Genomic DNA, 20,797 nt, shown 5'->3' on the forward strand with positions numbered 1-20,797 from the left:
CCTACTACCTGATAATACCTTAGGCCTGGCAGGAGTTTTCAATGGATTAATAAGAATTCTGAAGCCATGATGGAGGAATACACAGCAATAAGTTATGTGCTTTAATGTATTTAAAAAAAAATCAGGTGTCTCCCACTTTCTGTTGTTGAAAATTTAATTAATACATTCAGAATGAATTACACTAGGTGAGATTTGTGCTTGAGCTGAATGGAAACAAAATATCTTAAATAATTTATTCACCTTAAAAGTTGGTTTTGTTATAAAATATAATATTCAAACTTTATACTTGCTCAACATATGCCCACATCATATGAATGATCCCCAAAGACCGCCAGGGAGCCGAGGATCATGGGAATCATGATATTAGGGTTTTTCCATATAAGCACAGAAAATGACAGAAAGTCTCTCATTAAGGCAGTACCCTTAATGTAAATTATATTAGCACTTTTGAAAACAGCAGATGTCCTGAGTATAAACCGAAGGACAGTGGAGTAAATTTCATTTCTTTCAAGGCTTCATTCCTTCAGTCAACAAATTGTTATTGAAAACTCACACAGTGGCAGGCCATCTGGTAGATGCCAGAGATAGAATCATGAACTGAAAGGGCAGGCCTACGCCAGCTGACTCCATCTTGTTCTGTGTCCTTCACCTTGACCACACTTCCTCCCCTTGAGTAACCCCCCCCCACTCACCTGCCTAACAGGACTCGGACCCTTCCCCAGCCAATCGGCTGAGGCCACAGCCATTACCTCACCAACTGCCCCTAGGTCCCAATAAAACCTTTGTCCTTTTGAAACTCACTCTCTCTCCCTGGTATCTCACCGCTGCCTCGGTGCAGGTAGGGGATTGAGCTTGAGCTAGCTCGAATAAAGGCTCTTTTGCTTTTACATCGGACTTGGCTCCCTGGAGGTCTTTGGGGATCACGAATTCTGGGCATAACAGAACAAGGCAATGAGAGCCTCTGCCTGCCCAAATTTTACTCTAATGAGGGAGAAAGACATTAGACTGTGATTTTTACAAATAGGAAAATGTTACTATTTTAATTATTTCTATGAGGGAAAATAAAAGAATCTGGGAGAGCGGATAATGGGGAAGTTTTCTCTATTCTGCAAGTTCAAGGAAGTCCTCCCCCCAAAAAGTGGCATTTAAGTTGAATAAAAAATGTAAGATAAGGTATTAAAGAGGAAAAAGGTGTTGCAGGTAGAGGGAACAGCATTTACAAAGGTCCTAAGGGGTAAAGGAGCTCAGTGCACTAGAGACACAGAAGGATAGCCAAAGAGGTTCTATCTAATGCCGGAGTAAGGAGATAAGTATGAGAAGAGTGGCATGCGTCAGATATACAGGAACTTGTAGGTGAGGAAAAGTAATCAGAAATAAATATATAATTTCGATTTGTTTAGGATAAAATGCCATTCTGATATATTCATAATTAAATACAAAGAAAACTCAATGTATCTTATTATAAAAATTAAAAAAGAACTTTGCATCATTACCATGGTAATGCATCTTCTTATATCAGTTGGCTTCAGTAAATATTGTTCTGTGAATATCCAGAAGACTAAAAATGGACAGTAACATGGATAGGAACAATCACCACAATGAAACCTTGCAATCATCAAGGAAGCCTCAAAACAAAGCTGAGAAATTTCTAAAAGAGACTTTACTTTTTCTCACCACACACACACACACACACACACAATAACTACGTGAGGAGATGAATATTAGTTTACTCTAGTAATGACTTCACAATGTATATTTATAAAATATCAAAATATCATTATTTTACACCTTAAATATATATACTTAGAAAAAAAGGCTTGTACAAAGCAAAATGACTCTTTGAAATTTAGCAAAGCAAAATGGCTCTTTGTCTTCTTTTTATGTTTCCAAACATTGATTATTTTTTATACGAAATTTATTGTCAAATTGGTTTCCATACAACACCTAGTGCTCATCCCAACAGGTGCCCTCCTCAATACCCATCGCCCACCCCCCATTAACGCTCAGTTTGTTCTCAGTTTTTAGGAGTCTCTTATGCTTTGACTCCCTCCCTTTTTTTTTTCCTTCCCCTCCACATGGTCTTCTGGTAAGTTTCTCAGGATCCACATAAGAGTGAAACCATATGGTATCTGTCTTTCTCTGTATGACTTATTTCACTTAATATAACACTCTCCAGTTCCATCCACGTTGCTACAAAAGGTCAGATTTCATTCTTTCTCATTGCCACGTAGTATTCTATTGTGTATATAAACCACAATTTCTTTATCCATTCATCAGTTGATGGACATTTAGGCTCTTTCCATAATTTGGCTATTGTTGAGAGTGCTGCTATAAACATTGGGGTACAAGTGCCCCTATGCATCAGCACTCCTGTATCCCTTGGGTAAATTCCTAGCAGTGCTATGGCTGGGTTATAGGGTAGATATATTCTTAATTTTTTGAGGAACCTCCACACTGTTTTCCGGAGTGGCTGCACCAGTTTGCATTCCCACCAACAGTGCAAGAGGGTTCCTGTTTCTCTACATCCTCATCAGCATCTATAGTCTCCTGATTTGTTCATTTTAGCCACTCTGACTGGCGTGAGGTGGTATCTGATTGTGGTTTTGATTTGTATTTCCCTAATGAGAAGTGATGTTGAACATCTTCTCATGTACCTGTTGGCCATCTGGATGTCTTCTTTAGAGAAGTGTCTATTCGTGTTTTCTGCCCATTTCTTCACTGGATTATTTGTTTTTCAGGTGTGGAGTTTGGTGAGTTCTTTATAGATTTTGGATACTAGCCCTTTGTCCAATATGTCATTTAGCAAAGTAGCATGGGTAAAGAAGTTGCCTAATTTTAAAAGTAATAATACTGACCTCAAAAAGTCTAGGGGGCTTTCATAGGATTATAGCAAGTCTTGAAATTTTTGTTTTTTCTTCACTTATATTTTCCTATTTCCATCAGGCATTTCTTCTTAAGTGTCTATTCTAACAAAGATGAGTAAATACAATTCAACATTAGATGAAAACATATAAGATTTCAGATTTAAGTACCAAAGAGAAAGGCAAATAAAAATTAAATTTCTATTTCTGCTAAAAGTCAAAAACATGCATATAGAAGTGGTATTCTTCATTATCTGTAGCCATTCCTTGCTGTGACAAAATCTTTATAAAACAGTGATATAAATATAATAAATTTTTATCTTTATGTTAATTTTCAAAGATTGCATAAAAAAGAAGGTAGACAGGGGCGCCTGGGTGGCTCAGACGGTTGGGCGTCCAGCTTCGGCTCAGGTCATGATCTCGCAGTCTGTGAGTTCGAGCCCCGCATCGGGCTCTGGGCTGACAGCTCAGAGCCTGGAGCCTGTTTCAGATTCTGTGTCTCCCTCTCTCTCTGACCCTCCCCTGTTCATGCTCTGTCTCTGTCTCAAAAATAAATGTTAAAAAAATTTTAAAAATAAAAAAAATTTAAAAAAGAAGGTAGAAAAAACATGCAAATTCCAGTCTTAACTTCTGTAACACTAATAGAAATACCTAACATTTATTGAGTATTTGCTATGTGCAAGGCACTATTCTAAGGCGATTATATCTATTTTCTTATTCAATCCCTACATTTTCTGGATGAAGGCCTGAGGCATGGAATAATTAAATAACTTTCCTTTAACTAATAATTGGTGAAGCAGGCCTCCAAAATACATTTCAAACTAGCCAGAGTGAGAACTAACACTTATTAAAACTATACTTGTTTTGTAGCTCTGGTAAGTGGTTTATACACATTATCTAATTTGTTTTCCATAAAACATTCTAAGATTGGTATTATTGTCCCAATTTTTTAGATTAACAGACTGAGAGATAAAAAGTCATAACTAGTATATGATAAAACTGGAATTCAAATCAAATCTACCTATATACAACATGATACCAGATATTACATATCTCCACTAATAATGATGCATTGTTTAGGCCATGCCTTTTCCACATAACAATGGTGATATACTATTAATTCAATAATGATAATAATACACTAATTCAAAAAGATATCTGTACTCCCATGTTCATTGCAACGTTATTTATAGTAGCCAAGATATGGAAAAAAAAAAAACCTAAAAGTCTATCAATGAATGAATGGCTGAAAAAATGTGGTATGTTTATGAAATGGAATATTTTTCAGCCATAAAAGAGAAAAAACTCCTAGGCCACATCAAGGAAGGACGGAGCTAAGATGAAGGCATAGTAGGAGGATTTTAGGCTCCTCTGGTAACTCAAACACAATTAGATAACTATCAAATCATTCTGAATACCCAAGAAATTGACCTAAGGACTGACAGAACAAACCACACAACTACAGAAAGAGAAGAGGACACATTGAAGAAGGTAGGAATAACAGAAATGTGGTTTGGGTGAGATAGTGATGCTGTGCAGGAGATGGAGCCCAGGTCACAGAGAAAGGTGAGAGGGAGGGAGAGAGAGAGAGACAGAGAGAGAGAGAGAGAGAAAGAGAGAGAGAGAGACAGAGAGAGAAACACACAGGGGAAAGCACAAAGAGAACACTTCCACAAAGCCGTTGGCTGGGAAATCAAGAGGGACTGGTTTTCATGAAGTGTTGCAACCAACAGGGCTTGACTGGAATTTTAAAGGCCTGTGGGCTTGGCTGAGATGGAGCCATGAAGGCGCTGCGATACTTCTAGAGAGAAGACAGGCAAACAACCCAGGGGAAGATGATGGGATCTGAGGAACAGCTAAGGCACACAGTGGGTGATTTTTAGGTCTTCTCAGAGCACATTTGTGAGAGGTGGCATTCACAGAGATATGTCTCTGGGGAAGAAAGAGCCAGTGGGCACTACTTCTCTTCCCTGACACTCATCATAGGCATAGAGCCACATGCAAAGGACACCTCAGCCTGATACTGGCTGCCTAGTCTGCTTGCTCCAAGTCCCATGTCTCTGCACTGTGGTGCAACTGCTGTTCTCAGACAAACCTCAATCAGTCCCAGCAGAGTGAGACCCTCCCTGTGAAGACCAGTGTAATCCCTTTTAACCATTTTTTTCATGGTCACACACACACACACACACACACACACACTTTTAAATACTGTTTAATGTGTTTATGGATATTCCCAGAAGCCCATCAATTGGTACACACTAGTAAGAGACCTGAGAGAAGCTAGGACAAAGACAATGAAATTGTGCCACTGAAAAAGCATTGTGGACTTTTTCAAAAGCATGTCTCTGCTAATTCCCTTTTCTTTAATGGCTATCCATTATACATGATTTATCCAGGCAAATGTGATAATACACCACCATTCAATTTTCTCATTATTCAATCACATGATTTGTATTAAGTTTTTAAATTTTACTTCCAGTATAATTAACATACAGTATTACATTAGTTTCAGGTGTATAATATAGTGATTCAACAATTCCATACATCACCCAGTGCTCATCACAAGTGTACTCCTTAATCCCCACCATATATTTAACACATCCCCCGACCCACCTCCTTTCTGATAACCATCAGTTTGTTCTCTATAGTTAGGAGTCTGGTTTGGGGTTCATCTCTTTTTTCTTGGTTCATTTCATTTTTTTTAATTCCACATATGAGTTAAATCGTATAGTATTCATCTTTCTGTGGAAGACTTATTGCACTTAGCATTATACTCTCTACATTCATTGATGTTGTTGCAAATGGCAAGATTTAATTCTTTTTCATGACTAATATTCCACTGTAATTATACATAACATGTCTTCATCTATTCATCTATGGATGGACTGTTGGGATGCTTACATAATTTGGCTATTGTAAATAATGCTACAATAAACAGATGGGTGCATATATTCTTTTGAATTAGTGTTTTTCTATTCTTTGCATAAATACCCAGTGATTACTGGATCATAGGGTATTTATAACTAACTTTTTAAAGAATCTTCCATATTGTTTTCCACAGTAATTGCACCCGTTTGTATTCCCACCAACAGTGCAGGAGGATTCCTTTTTCTCCACATCCTCACCAATACTTGTTGTTTCTTGTATTGTTGATTTTTGCCATTCTGAAAGATATGAGGTGATATTTTATTGTAGTTTTGATTTGTATTTCCCTGATGATGAGTGACATTGAGCATCTTTTCATGTATCTGTTGGCCATATGTATGTTGTCTTTGGAGAAAAGTTTGTTCATGTTTCCCTGCCCAATTTTAAATGGATTATTTGTTATTTTGGTGTTGATTTGTATCAATTCTTTACATATGTTTTGGAAACTAACCCTTTATTTAATACGTTTGTTTGCAAATATCTTCTCCCATTCAGTAGGTTATCTTTTAGTTTTGTTGTTTCCTTCATTGTTCACAAGCCTTTTACTGTAAGTCCCAATAGTTTGTTTTTGCTTTTATTCCCCTTGCCTAGGGAGACATATCTAGAAAAATGTTGCTATGGCTGATGTCAGAGATTATTGCCTTGTTTTTTTCTAAGATTTGTATGGTTTCAGCTCTCACATTTAGGTGCTTATTCCATTTTTCAGTTTATTTTTGTGCATGGTATAAGAAAGTGGTCCAGTTTCATTCTTTTGCATGTAGCTGCCCAGTTTTCCCAACACAATTTGTTGAAGAGACTGTATTTTTCACACTAATATTCAAGCTTCTTTTGTTTAAAATTAATTGACCATGCAACTATGGGTTAGTGTCTGGGTTTTCTATTCTATTCCATTGATCTATGTGTCTATTTTTGTGACTGTATCATACTGCCTTGATCACTACAGCTTTGTAATATTATTTGAAGTCAAGAATTGTGATGCATCCAGCTTTACTTTTATCTTTTTAATGTTGTTTTGCCTACTCAGGGTCTTTTGTGGCTCCATAAAAATTTTAGATTTTCCTAATTCTGTGAAAAATGCTTTTGGTATTTTGGTAAGAATTTCATTAAATTAAATTTCATTAAATCTCTACATTGCTTTAAGTAGTATGGACATTTTACACTATTTATTCTTCCAATCCATTAGCATAGAATATATTTTCATTTGTTTGCTTCATCTTCAATTTTTTCTGTAATACTTTATAGTTTTTAGAGTACAGATCTTTCACCTATTGATTAAGTTTATTCCTAGGTATTTTATTATTTTTTGTGAAGTTGTAAATAGGATTGCTCTCTTAATTTATCTTTATGTAGTTTCATCATTAGTGTATAAGAAATGCAATTGATTGATTTCTGTATATGATTTTGTATTCTGTGACCTTAATGATTTCATTCATCAGTTTTATAGGTTTTTGTTGGTGGAGTTGTTAGGGTATATATTATCATGTCATTTGCAATAATGAAAGTTTTACTTGTTTCTTACCAATTTAGATGACATTTTTATCATGAATGGATGCTGTACTTTGTCAAATACTTTTTTCTGCATCCTTTAAAAAATATATGATTTTTATCTTTTTTCTTATTGATGTGTTGTATCACATTGATTGATTTGTGAATATTGAACCATGCTTGAATCCCAGGAATAAATCCCACTGATTGTGGTGAACGATTTTTAAAATACATTGTGGGAGTCAGTTTGCTAATATTTTTTGAAGATTTTCTAATCTATGTTCAGCAGAGATAAGGGCCTGTAGTTCCTTTTTTCAATTCATTTTTGGTTTTGGCATCAGGGTAATGCTGGCCTCATAGAATGAACTTGAACATTTTCCTTCCTCTTCTTTTTTCTGACATATTTTGAGAAGAATGGGTATTAACTTTTCTTTAACTTTTTAACTTATCTAACTTTTCTTTCTTTTCTTTATCAAACACTTTACGTGTTTGATAGAATTCATCTGTGGAGTTATCTGATCCAGGACTTGAGATTGGGAGTTGTTTGATTACTGATATGATTTTGTTTCTGGCAATTGGTCTGTTCAATTTTTTCTATTTTTTTCTGATTCAATTTGAGAGGTTATATTTTTCTAGAAATTTATTCATCTCTTCATGATCATCCAAACAGAAAATCAACAAGGAAACAATGGCTTTGAGTGACACATTAGACTAGATGGATTTAACAGATATATTCAGAGCATTGTATCCTAAAACATCAGAATACACATTATTTTCAGGTCCAAATGTATCATTCTCTAGAAAAGATCACACATTAGGCCACTAAATAAGTATCAACAATCAAAAAGACTGAATTCATTCTATGCATCATTTCTGACCACAATGCTAAGAAACTAGAAAACCATAAAAAAATTGGAAAGACCATCAATACATGGATGTTAAATAACATGCTACTAATCAATGAATGAGTAAGCCAAGAAATCAGAGGAAATAAAAATATATAGATACAAATGAACACAAAAACACAACAGTCCAAATTCTTTGAGATGTAACAATATCTGTTCTAGGAAGGCAGTTTATAGCAATGCAGTCCTACCTCAAAGAGCAAGAAAAATCTCAAATAAACAACCTAATCTTACACCTAAAGGAGTTAAGAAAAAAGAATAAACAAAACCAAAAAGCAGTAGAAGGAAGGAAGTAATAAAAATTAGACCAGAAATAAATTAAATAGAAAATTAAATCAAATAACTGCTTGATGAAACCAACAGCTTGTTCTTTGAAAAGAACAACAAAATTGATAAACTGTTAGCTATACTCATGAAAAAGAGAGAGGGGAGGGGGGACTCAAACAAGATCAGAAATTAAAGAGGAGAAATAACAACCAACACCACATAAATAGAAGGGCATATAAGAGAATATTATGAAAATTCTATCACATACTTTTATACAGCTATTATGTATAAGCACTATGTTGCGCTTTGGAGATATAAATACATATTATGCAATCCTTCCCTTAAAATTGAGTGAAGAAATTAAACACACAAACACACACACACACACAGACACAGTCACAGAGAGAGACACAAAGAGGCAGAGTATACAGATAGATAAACAGAAAGAAACAGAAGGAGGCCAAGAAAGAAGCAGGGAGAGAGTATGAGAGAAAGAGAGACAGAGAGAAACAAATTGGCTATTAAAAAAAGGTTATTACAGCTTGCTATTGAGGTCTCTAGAAGGGTGACTTTTTAACAAGCCTGAGGATTTCAGCATTCATCTACAATTGAGCAGTAAATACAACTTTCACCAAATAAACAAACAAACAGACAGACAAACATGAGTAAGTGGCTACATTTTACACCACAATAACATGAAGTTGAAGAATGACATAATCAGAACCGTGTTTTACAATAATTTAATTGGCAGTATTCACAAGTTAGTTGTGTCAGGGTTAGGGCAAAGAAAACAATTAGGAGACTGTCATAATAATTAAAAGGAAACTTAGGATCAAGTGAACTACTGCAGTAGCCATATTACTGAAAAGGAGGGGACAGATGAAAGAGGAGTAGAATCAACAGAAGTTGAATGTGGAAGGTTACAAAGATGGTGGACTCAAGATTCTTAGCTGTTGAGCCATCATGACTGAGAGGATGGTGATATTAAGGAAGCCTAGAAAAGGAGCTATATTTATGAACTCCACTTTGGGCCTGTAGAATTTGAAATATCAGCAAGAAATACCAGATAGCAGTCAATTGCAAATGCAGTGAATCTATGTGGGAGGTTTGTTGAATCTTCTTCTTAGAAGTGAGAACTATAGGGGTGCTTGGGTGGATTAGTTAAACATCCAACTTTGGCTCAGGTCATAATCTCACAGTTCCTGAGTTTGAGCCCTGTGTCAGGCTCTGTGTTGACAACTCAGACCTTGGAACCTGCTTGGGATTCTGTCTCCTTCTTTCTCTTCCTCTCCTCCACTCGTGTTCTCTTTCTTTCTCTCTCTCTCTCAAAGATAAATAAGCATTTAAATTAAAAAAAAGAACTGAGAACTATAGCCAATCATTTATCCATTTATTAAACCCAGTGATATATGAAGCACTATAAAAGGCACTGAAGAAAAATGAATATGACACAATTTGCCTTTGAAACCTTGGAGATGTGTGGTAGCTGTCATAATTAATTATTTCCCTTTCTATATATGTGTATAACATCCCCTCATTCAGGAGCAGTGTTCATTCCTCCCCTTCTCTTAAATGGAGGCTAACTTAAAAACTCCTTTACCAATTAAATGGGGAAGAAGTGATCTTTTAAGAGTTTTGAAGCTCAGTCATAGAAAGCCCTCCAACTTCAGCCTGGGCCTCTGGGAACACTTACTCTGCAGGAAGCTAGCTGCCATATAAGAAGCATGATTACACTGTGGATATCATGCTATGAGGAGCCCAAGCCTCATGCAGAAGTCCTGAAAAATGAGACCATTTGAAGAAAGAGAGAGAAGTCAAGGAGCACCAACACAACAGATACTTTTGTGAAGAAGCCATTTTGTAAGTAGGTCCTCTAGCACCAGGTGCCATATCATGAAGAATTGAACCACGATCTTGCCAAATTACTGACCCACAAATCCATAGAATATACTATTACTACTACTGCTACTACTATTATTTACAAATGTTGTTTTAAGCCACTATAGACAATTAACTTTTGGAGTATTTTTTTATGCATCGATAAATATCCACAACAGAATGTGAGAATAAACTAGATGCCACAGTATATTTGGAGAAGCAGACATGTAGAAATTAATAATGCTGTGTGATAAATGTAATCTCTACCAAAGTGAGAACACAAAGAGAGAAAAAAGCCCAAAGATTATTTTTGAAGGACCAAAAAAAAAAGACACATATTAGCAAGATATTCTAGATGTTTGTAGAATCTATAATGTTACAGAGATATATATTCACTCACTTTATTTTTTTACTTATATAGTTTCCATTCATCTTCACTTCCACAATAAAGGCAATCAGTAGTCAAAGAAAAATTACAAACTATTAGGAACATGTAAAAAGCTGAGTTGATTATGGCAATATAGGGGTATAAATGCAATTTGTGAGTTACATTTCTAGTCAGTAACAATACAGTGGGAAGATATATAAAATTCATAGGAATTTGAAGACAAATGAGGTCTAAATAGTTTTAGCTAAGCTTATGTATATCTAACTATCATGTAATTAATCTTTATTTCTTTCATAAAATATCTTTATGAATAGGTCAGCTCTACTGTATATATGAATAGTTCAATTCTACTACATAAAACCCATTAAGGTTAGTAATATTGCCTACAAAGTGACACACAAAGTGTGATCAATAAATAATAAATCAACACTGTATATATATAAAAAGAACAAGGACATCTTAGTCTTTATGTTCCTTGTGTATTGTCATCTGAGTCTTAATGCAACATAAATCAGGTATCGACTTATTATTTTCCACAAACCCATTGTTGGTTCAATCTTAAATATGAGTATTTTTAAATGTAAATCTTTAGCCTCTGAATTCTCTATGATTTACCTTAATAGACTAGGGCACAATTTTCTAAAGAACACAAGAGTCTAAGACAAAAAGCTTCTGATAACATAGATTTTATTTACATGAAGCAAAGAAATAAAAGCTTTGTAAATATAAATCTGCCAGGAATATTTCCTGTGTTAATAGATATTATCTTTACTTGGATGTTGAAACAAAAGTAGAGTGCTGTCTTTCTTTAACAGAGAAAAGCCCTGTCTGAGAATGTCCAAGGGTTGGTTGGTAAAGTGCTTCAGCATTTCCTGGGTACTAAGGATTTAGATTAAGATACCTACTGAAATATTATTTAAGTTTATTACTATGGTTAATGATCTTGCCAAGCAATCTTTAATTTTGGATTCATTTATATACAAGGTCAAGATCTGAAATGAGTGGTAATATTATTAAGCCTATTTTTCATGAACCATCAAAGATACATGTCTAAATTGAAATTTCTCTCACCTCTATTTACTAATCTATCAACTAACTGTTTCAAGGGAATCTTTTTGGTTGATTAAGAGGTTCTATTTTGTGTATATGCCAACTCTTTTTTTAATCTCAGTCATTTCTATCTCCCCAATTCCTTTCCTCCTTTGAATCCAAAAACCCGTGGGGGTTTCTCTGTCAGAAACCCGAATCAAATAAATATAAGCCACATCAATAAAGGCATACTGTATTTAGTTGAAGAAAAATTAAAGGCCTCTGTTTCAAAGGACAATTTAGGCAACTAAACTATGAAGCCATTTCAACTTCAGAGGCACTAAGAACATATAGCTGGCTTCCCTGCTAATCTGTGATAAGCCTATCTAGTTTAGCCATCTTGTGAATTCAGAGCCCTTAATCACCACAGCATCTAGGATCTTCAATAAGGAAATGGAAAAGGAAAGAGGAAAACCGAGTCAGATAAGGCTGATTGAGGAGAACAAATAAGCACTGTCATATGCAGAAGAAAATGCAAGAAGATAGAAAGGGAGAGGAGGGAAAGAAGATGAGAAGAGTATTTCAAGTAAAGATGTTGATAAGCCTAAATAAGACAGATTTTTAACAAGAGAATAAGTCTTAAATGTGTATATTTAGGGTGCTATAAAACCCCAAATGTCAAACTTTAAGCTGCACGTTTTCTACATCAATCATTCATATTCATAAAGTTATGCCTTGTCTTATATAAGAAACATTCAATTGGTAGTGGCATCCTGAGGCATGTTATGACAGTGTAAAATAATACTGTGAAGTATGCACAAAATGACACAGGTTAAGTAAAATGAATATTATCATTTAGTATTATCATTTAATATCAGAAAATGTTTTGTTACTCTTTTTTGATAGTCCTTAATCTCTTCCAAAAAGGGACATGATACTCTGTATATATTTTAGATTGTTTTCTGATGATCATTCCCTTTGTTATATAGATTAAAAACATTAAATATGTATCTTTCAATTAATTTTTCTATATTATGGATTGTTTAAGAAACAAAATTAAATGAAATAGACTTATAGAAGTGCTCTCTGGACTTCAGAAGGGTATTAAAATAGGAAGTATGTTTTTAATAAAACATGAATTGTCCTCATACCATCTTTTACTCAGCACAAGCAATGAGCTTATATACTTAACTGTAAGTAAGTTATCTCTTAAGTCATATTTTTCAGGAAACATTTTTTATGAGTGCCTTTCTTAAACACATTAGTACAAAGAAAACAGATTATTATCTACTTCCCATATCTGCAAATAAAATTGAAGAGTCCATCATAAAATACATTATGGATAAAAAAGAGAGAAACTTTGGGTTCTACTACTACTTTTATCACTAACTGGCTCCTTTAAAAATGTTTATTTATTACTCGTGTGTGTCAGTAGGGGAGGGGCAGAGAGAGAGGCAGAGAGAGAATCCGAAGCAGGCTCCATGCTCAGTGCAGAGTTTGGTGTGAGGCTTGATCTCATAAACTATGAGATCATGATCTGAGCAAAAATCAAGAGTTGGATGCTTAACCAACTGAGCCACCCCAACAGCCCTGTCACAAACTAGCTTCTGTGGACTTCATTTTTTTCCTCTGTAATTAGATCACCTTCAAAGTTCTTTCCAGCTCCAACATGCTATAATGAACACATTATACATTTTACAAACAGATTTGGGCATAAGCACATGATTAAAGTTGGATCATGCCACTTGGTCATGTTTACCTAATGGATTTATGTGGATGAGAACTAGGAATTTTGAGGTATCCTATTTTACTAGTTAGCAAATAAATTATCTAAGAAGTGATGGTAAGGGGATATCTGCAGGTGTTCAATTTTGCTTTTGTAAGACTTTCTCACTCCAATTTTATTTTATTTTATTAATGTTTATTTATTTTGAAAGAGAAGAGTGAGAGAGATATTGTGAGCAGATGGAGAAGAGAGAGAATCTCAAGCAAGCTCCACACTGTCAGCACAGAATCCACACAGCGCTCAATCTTACCAACCATGAGATCATGACATGAGCTGAAACCAACAGCCGAATGCTCAACCGACTGAGCCACCCAGACACCCCACTCACTCCAATTTTAAAAGTGCTTATTATATTACAGCAAATGTTTAAGTAATTTTCCAAAATTAGTAAAATCTCTCTTCAATCAAAAACATTAGCAAGAGATCCATATGTGAGTGACAGACCTATGTTTTAGCTTCCCCCCGCCCCGCCTCAATGGATTGTTTCCCATATGAAATAGGGTTGTACAACAGTGCTTATTACTAGATCTAATTTGACTAAATAAAGTAGTCAAACATCCACATTATCTGGTGCAAATTATTTTGTTTACAACATGGGAGATGCATATCCAGAGCTGGTGTTTGCAGGTTGGACTGAGGAATACAAAGGAAACAATACTATGTTTCTATTAAATGAGATGGAATGCATGTGACCCTATTTGAACATTAACTGCCTTTTGTATTTACTGATTATACACAGTAATAAAGAGTAGTTCTGTTTCTTTGTGAGTTATATTAACAAAGAGCCATGTCTGCATGACACAAACAAAATATCTTCAGCTGTAAAAACAACCACCACCACCACCACCACCCCTGGAGATAAATAAAGGGACCTTGTAACTTAATGAAAAACCATCTCTAAACATCTCAATATATCCTCAAAAAGACAATTTTTTTTATATTTTCAAACCTTTACAAAATATTTTATCATGACCAGCAATCTTAGAATGGATTTTTCCTTGTTATATATATTTGCTTATATGGCAAAGACCAGTCCAAGGATTTTTGCTGGTTGTACTTCATTTCAAGCAAACATTTCCAAATATATAGGCTGACACTTTTGATATATTTCCCTTAAACTTTGGGAACATTCAAAATAGTGCAGTCCTCATGATCTCTCCCTGTTATATCAACAAAATCACCCTGCAGTATTTCCAATTCCCAAGATTATATTTCATTGTTAAGGAAAGAACTTAGGTGCTTTCTTTCAGGCTAAGTTGTGTGAATAACATCTGGTTCTGAATCCCAATTCTGCCAGCTATGTAACCATGTGCAAGTCATGTCACCTCTCTGAACTTCTGTAGCATAATATTTAAATTGGAGATAACAATAACAATAATAATGCTTACCTCACTGGCGTGTTGTAATAATTACATAAGCTAATGTTGTAAACTTCCTGCCAGAGAATAGGAGTCAAATACAGAGTATTTATTGTTAATATTAAGTCTGAAATGTCATTCAAATTACATTTTCCCCCACTATTAAAGATGCTTTTGCAAATAGATTATTCATTTCTCACTCCCCAGTACTTCTTACCTATCAAAGATGTGGCCATATCAAATGCTATTTTTTTTCAGTAAAGTCACACAAAATACTGCTTATTTACTAAGATAAATGTATACTATTGCAATTAGTGCAACAAATTGTAATATACCAGTGAAGAATTTTAATTTGTGCATATAATATACTTTTAACAAAATGTTTATTATTTATTTTTTGTGTGTGAGAGAGAAAGAGTACGAGCCGGGGAGAAGCAGAGAGAGCAAGACACAGAATCCAAAGCAGCAGATTCCAGGCTCCGAGCTGTCAGCACAGAGCCCAACTTGGGGTTCAAACTCAGGAACTGTAAGATCATGACCTGAGCCAAAGTCAGACACTCAACCGACTGAGCCACCCAGGTGCCCCTATTATATACTTTTATATGTTTCTTTTTTTTTTTCAGATAGATTCTATCTTCTCAAACTGGCCAATAAAAAATTCAGTAAATCTTTGTTTTTCCTTTTATTTTCATTCTGAATATAACACAAGTTTGCTAGACAAATGCCTTCTAACACAACTATCTGGAATAGACAATGTATTCAATGGAGATAAATGGAAAGGTACAAACACCTACATTTTAATATTATGGAATCCCTTTGAGAATAGCTTCATCTCAAGTCTGCATATGTGTGCATACATGCAGGTACAATAATGTGCCATCGACTGAGACCAGTATCTATAGTGAAAATTTTATACAAATTGTTAATGTTTCTTGGGAAATATATATGATATGCTATTTTGTCATAAATTTGCTATTGCTCATGGTGAAACTTCTTAGTGTTTCTCTATGACTGTTAGAAAGTGTAAGCCAAGCTATTAAACTATTGTACAGGAATCTGATAAAGTTTTTCTATTAAGATAAAATATTGGAAAGAGAACCTGTGTTTTAAATATGATTTTTTTCTTATAGCTAAATGGACATTTATCAAATGCTTATTAAGGCAGCTTAAGAACAAGATAAAAAATGATAAATCCTTTATGCAAAGGATTGCATTTTTTTCTTATTTCAACAAAGTAACAGTCATCATTTCATCCTTCTTCTCCTATACTCCTGTTTCCTGTTCAATTGATGCCTTTAGATTTGGATTTTTGCTTATTCATCTTATTAAGTGAGATGAATGAAATCAATACCCCTACAGGAAAAATGAGTTTACTAATATTTATATTTGTTTTATTTCTTTCTTTTCAGACTCCAATCTGTTACCATACTACATACCTTCTAAATGACTCTACAATGCTCTCTGATTAACAGTGAATCAATAAAATTTTTAGCCGTTCTTCCTTTTATGCAAATGAGATGCCTTATTAGTGACAATGTTGTAGACCAAAATGAAAACCAAATATAAGGAGTTTTGAAGAGAAATGATAGGGACAATATTAGTGAGTTATTGAAAACAAATTAGAGCAGACAGACTAGAGTTTAACAAATATTGCATGCAATGCATATATGATTGAACTTTTAAAGGTAATGCCACTGTTTCCTGAATAAATTCTTATTGTGGCAATTTATTTTCCTGACATTTTGTGGCTGCAAACAGATATATTTTTGTAAGCTTGTTTCCATTGGTTTTTTATTCCAAATTTAAATATAAATGCTTTTATATGCTTTTTTTGTTTAATATGCTATCTTAATATAAAAGGTTTCATCTAATTTTAAAACATTTCTTATGCACTTAAAACTTGAAAATAACAACAATGTTTAAAGGAAAAATGATCACATTTGGTTCTTTAATTGAATTGAACATCTTTAATATTATAATTGTTGATATTAAAACCTCTACCAAGGAATAAATATACATTATTAATTCACATTCAACTAATAGTGCAAATGAACATAGTGATTTTGTATGGCTTTAATACTAAATTTAAAATTCCAAATTATTCTATTCTTTTATCTTAAAAGACTTTAATCAATGCCCTTTGACATTTATTTGTATTATTTAAGATATCATAGAAATGATCTTGATCTTTCCCTCTGAAAATGTTTCTTTTCTCTTAAATGCACTTAATTATGAAGTAAAAATGACACAAAAAATGGGTCAGAGATGATTCTCACAAGGATAAATATTTTTTAAGAAGATGAATATTAATGGAGTAACTATTTATTTATTTATTATTTTAGAGAGAGAGTGTATATTCATGGGGAGACAGGCAGAGGGAGAGAGAGAGAAAATCTTAACCAGGCTCCAAGCTCAGTGTTTGAGCCCAACGAAGGGTTGATCAAAAATCCCTGGAATCATGACCTGAGCCAAACCAAGAGTTGGACATTTAACCAACTGAGCCACCCAGGTAGCCCTCAATAATTTTAAATACCCAACTAGCATTTAGATAGTCACTGCATAAGCATGAATCCATGCCCCCTCTTGATCCCAATGCCAAATTCATACTGACAGTGTTTTTTGTTTGGTTGATTGGTTAATTGTGTGTGTATGCATGTGTGTATGTGTGTGTGTGTGTGTGTGTGTGTGTGTAAGTCCGGTGTAAAACTTTCTTTGGTCCCCCTATAATTTTTTTCTACACTGATTAAACAAATGAATGGGTTTAGTCAGGTAGCAGTATGGTTTCATACCACCCCACCCCTCCCCACCATACCAGTTCAATATTTATAAATTTTAAATAACTTCAGTTTATGATGATATAAAAGTTGCATTTAAGTCTAAATAAACAATCCTATGAAATATAAGTGTAACCAGAATTTCCTCAGGACTTCCCAACTTGCATTGCATAAAAGGTCATAACATTAATGCTCAAATCTCACTAGCTTGTTATATTAATCCACCTTACATTAGATCTCTAACCCCCACCAATTCCTTCCCCAGTATGTCTGGAAATTTCTGGGAGCCTCTCCTCTAAATATACACACATACCTATATATAGGGAAAGTCTTTTTTCTCATGTTAATTTCAGTCCTTTTCTCCATGAGCACTACTAGTTAAAACCACTTGTGGATGATATGTCCTTTTTGGCAATGTTGTCTCCCTATCTTCCTTAAAGCTGCACAACAATTTGAAGTGAAAACAAGTCAATGTCCTATATTCAGGCCTCGCGACTCGGGTATCAGATGGAGCCATAGTGTGTTCCAACCAAAAATGTAGAAAATGATTTTTTTCAACTCTGTGGCATTCTAAAGTTGGTGTTCACCTCATTCTCTGAATTCCTCTCATGAAAAGAGTTGCTTCTAACTCAGCCTATAAGTGCTCCATTAATAGGACTCCAAAGAATCCTCTCCATATTCCAAAGGACCTCATGTCAACTGAATGCCTTTCTCTTTTAGCTAAAACAATGGATAATGGAACAAAAATGAAATTTCTCATACTGGAAGGAAACCAACATAATCATACTTGTCATTTCAATTAGCCTTGATAGGAACTACTATAAGCTATTATCCCTTATCCATAATTCCAAGATACAGAATGCTCCAAAAACAAAGAGATTCCCAAATTTGGTGCCCAACTTATTTGGTTCAGCAAAACCTGAAGTTAACTGAGGTTTCTATCCCATAAACCTTATGTTTCTTATTTACTGTAAATATTTGGATGAGGTGCTGCTTCAGATTCACTTGAGCCATTGCCCAATAAGTATATACTCAATATAACTTGTTATAAATTAAAAAAAAAAAACTTCACTATTTCAAAATATATCTGTCCCCATGAGATTTTATACCTGCATGCATATGTATTTTGAAATTATATGTGTAGTATTTATGGTAAGAAAGTATAAATGTAATACATGAAGACAGAAACAAAATTGCTGAATAAAATGATAAGAGTCTCTAGCATTTATTAATTTACTCACTTATTCATTCAGAAAACTTTTATTAAACCTCATTTTGTGGTATCTGGATTACAAGAGGTTATAGATTCCCAAGTACCATATCTATACTCACTCACTGATGATTATCATTGTTGATACAATTGATTGCCAAACAACAGATTAACCACTGACTAGTCTATCAGAACTAGTCTCCTTATAAATACCAGAAATTTAGTTGTTTTAAATAACTATTATTTTTTGAGTTCCTAGACCTAATTCTAACATGTGTCTGGAGGCTTCTGCACACTCAATAGGGTGTCCAAGAATCCAATTCAATTCTGACACTATTTACCCATAGATAGTATCAGATTCCACAGGTAGAGAGCTCAGTCCCACAATACCACCCTTCACTTCAGATGCTGTTTGCAAGCCCAGGTTGTTACTTGTACTTCTGACCAACTAGCTGCAGACTGGAGGTTCCAAAAACCCCTTCCAAATCAAGATGCCAATCACAAGTCCAGATGGTTAACTGTACTTCTGACTGACTTTAAATCAGAGGTTCCTACAACCCCCTACAGGGGTCTGATTAATTTGTTAGAATGGCTCAGAGAATTCAGGAAACCCATTTACGTACTTGATTGCCAATTTATTGCAAAGAATATTAAAGCATACAAATCAACACCCAGATGAAAAGATATATAGAACAAGTTCTCAAGCAAACTAACATCTGTCCTGGAGGAGCTTGGAGTCCAACAGAGTGGCACATGAAAGTGTTCTGGTTCCTGAACCTGTAAACTCTCCAAATCTTTTCCTTCTGGGATTTTATGGAGGCTTTATTACATAGATATGGCTGATTAACTCATTGGCCATTGGTGATTGATTCAACTTTTAGCCCTTCTGTGCTGAAAGTTCCAAACGTCTATTCATGGTTGGTTCCCCTGGCAATGTTAATGAGTCCCCAACCTTTTGTGCTTTCCAAAAGTCATCTTCATTAATATAAACCCAGTTGTGGTGGAAAGGAGCTTATTATGTATAATAAAATACCCACTTTACATTTATGGCTCTGAAACAGTTTCAGGAAATGAAGACAGCAGACCAAATATAACAAAATATGTTCCCATTGCTCTTAATGCTCAGAAAATTCCAACAGTTTGGAGAGTTATGAGCCAAGAACTGAGGAAAAACACAAAATATATACAAGAAATATTTTGGTCATCTGAATGACCAAATATATATATATATATATATATATGTATATATATATATATATATATATATATATTATTTTATTTTATTTTGAGAGAGGAAAAGAGCATGAGCTGGGGAGAGGCAGAAAGAGGGAGAGGTAAAATCCTAAGCAGGCACAGCACCATCAGTGCAGAGCCCAAGGTGGAGCTCCCACACACAAATCATGAGATCATGACCTGAGCTGAGATCAAAAGTCTCACACTTAGCAACCCACGTGATCATCTTGAACTGGCCTTTGATTCATTACAAAGTATGTTTTTGAAAATTCCTTCATTTAATGACATTTTAAATTATGAGTCAGTTAAGCGTCTGACTTCAGCTCAGGTCATGATCTCACAGTTCATGAGTTTGAGTCCCAAGTCAGGCTGTGTGCTGACAGCTCAGAGCCTAGAGCCTTCTTCAGATTCTGTGTCTCCCTCTCTCTGGCCCTCACCTACTCGTTCTCTCTCTCTCTCTCTCTAGAATAAATAAACATTTTAAAAAATTATCCTAGATTTGGTTCTTTTACTGGTTAGATCTTATATCTCTACAGTATATACTTTTATATTCTTTTTTTAATTTTCTTAATGTTTATTCATTCTTGAAAGACAGAGAGAGACAGAGCACAAGCAGGGGTAGGGCAGAGAGAGAGGGGGACACAGAAACCGAAGCAGGCTCCAGGCTCTGAGCTGTCAGCACAGAGCCCGACATGGGG

The sequence above is a fragment of the Prionailurus viverrinus genome, chromosome X (assembly GCF_022837055.1).
Source record: "Prionailurus viverrinus isolate Anna chromosome X, UM_Priviv_1.0, whole genome shotgun sequence".
Lineage (NCBI taxonomy): Eukaryota > Metazoa > Chordata > Mammalia > Carnivora > Felidae > Prionailurus > Prionailurus viverrinus.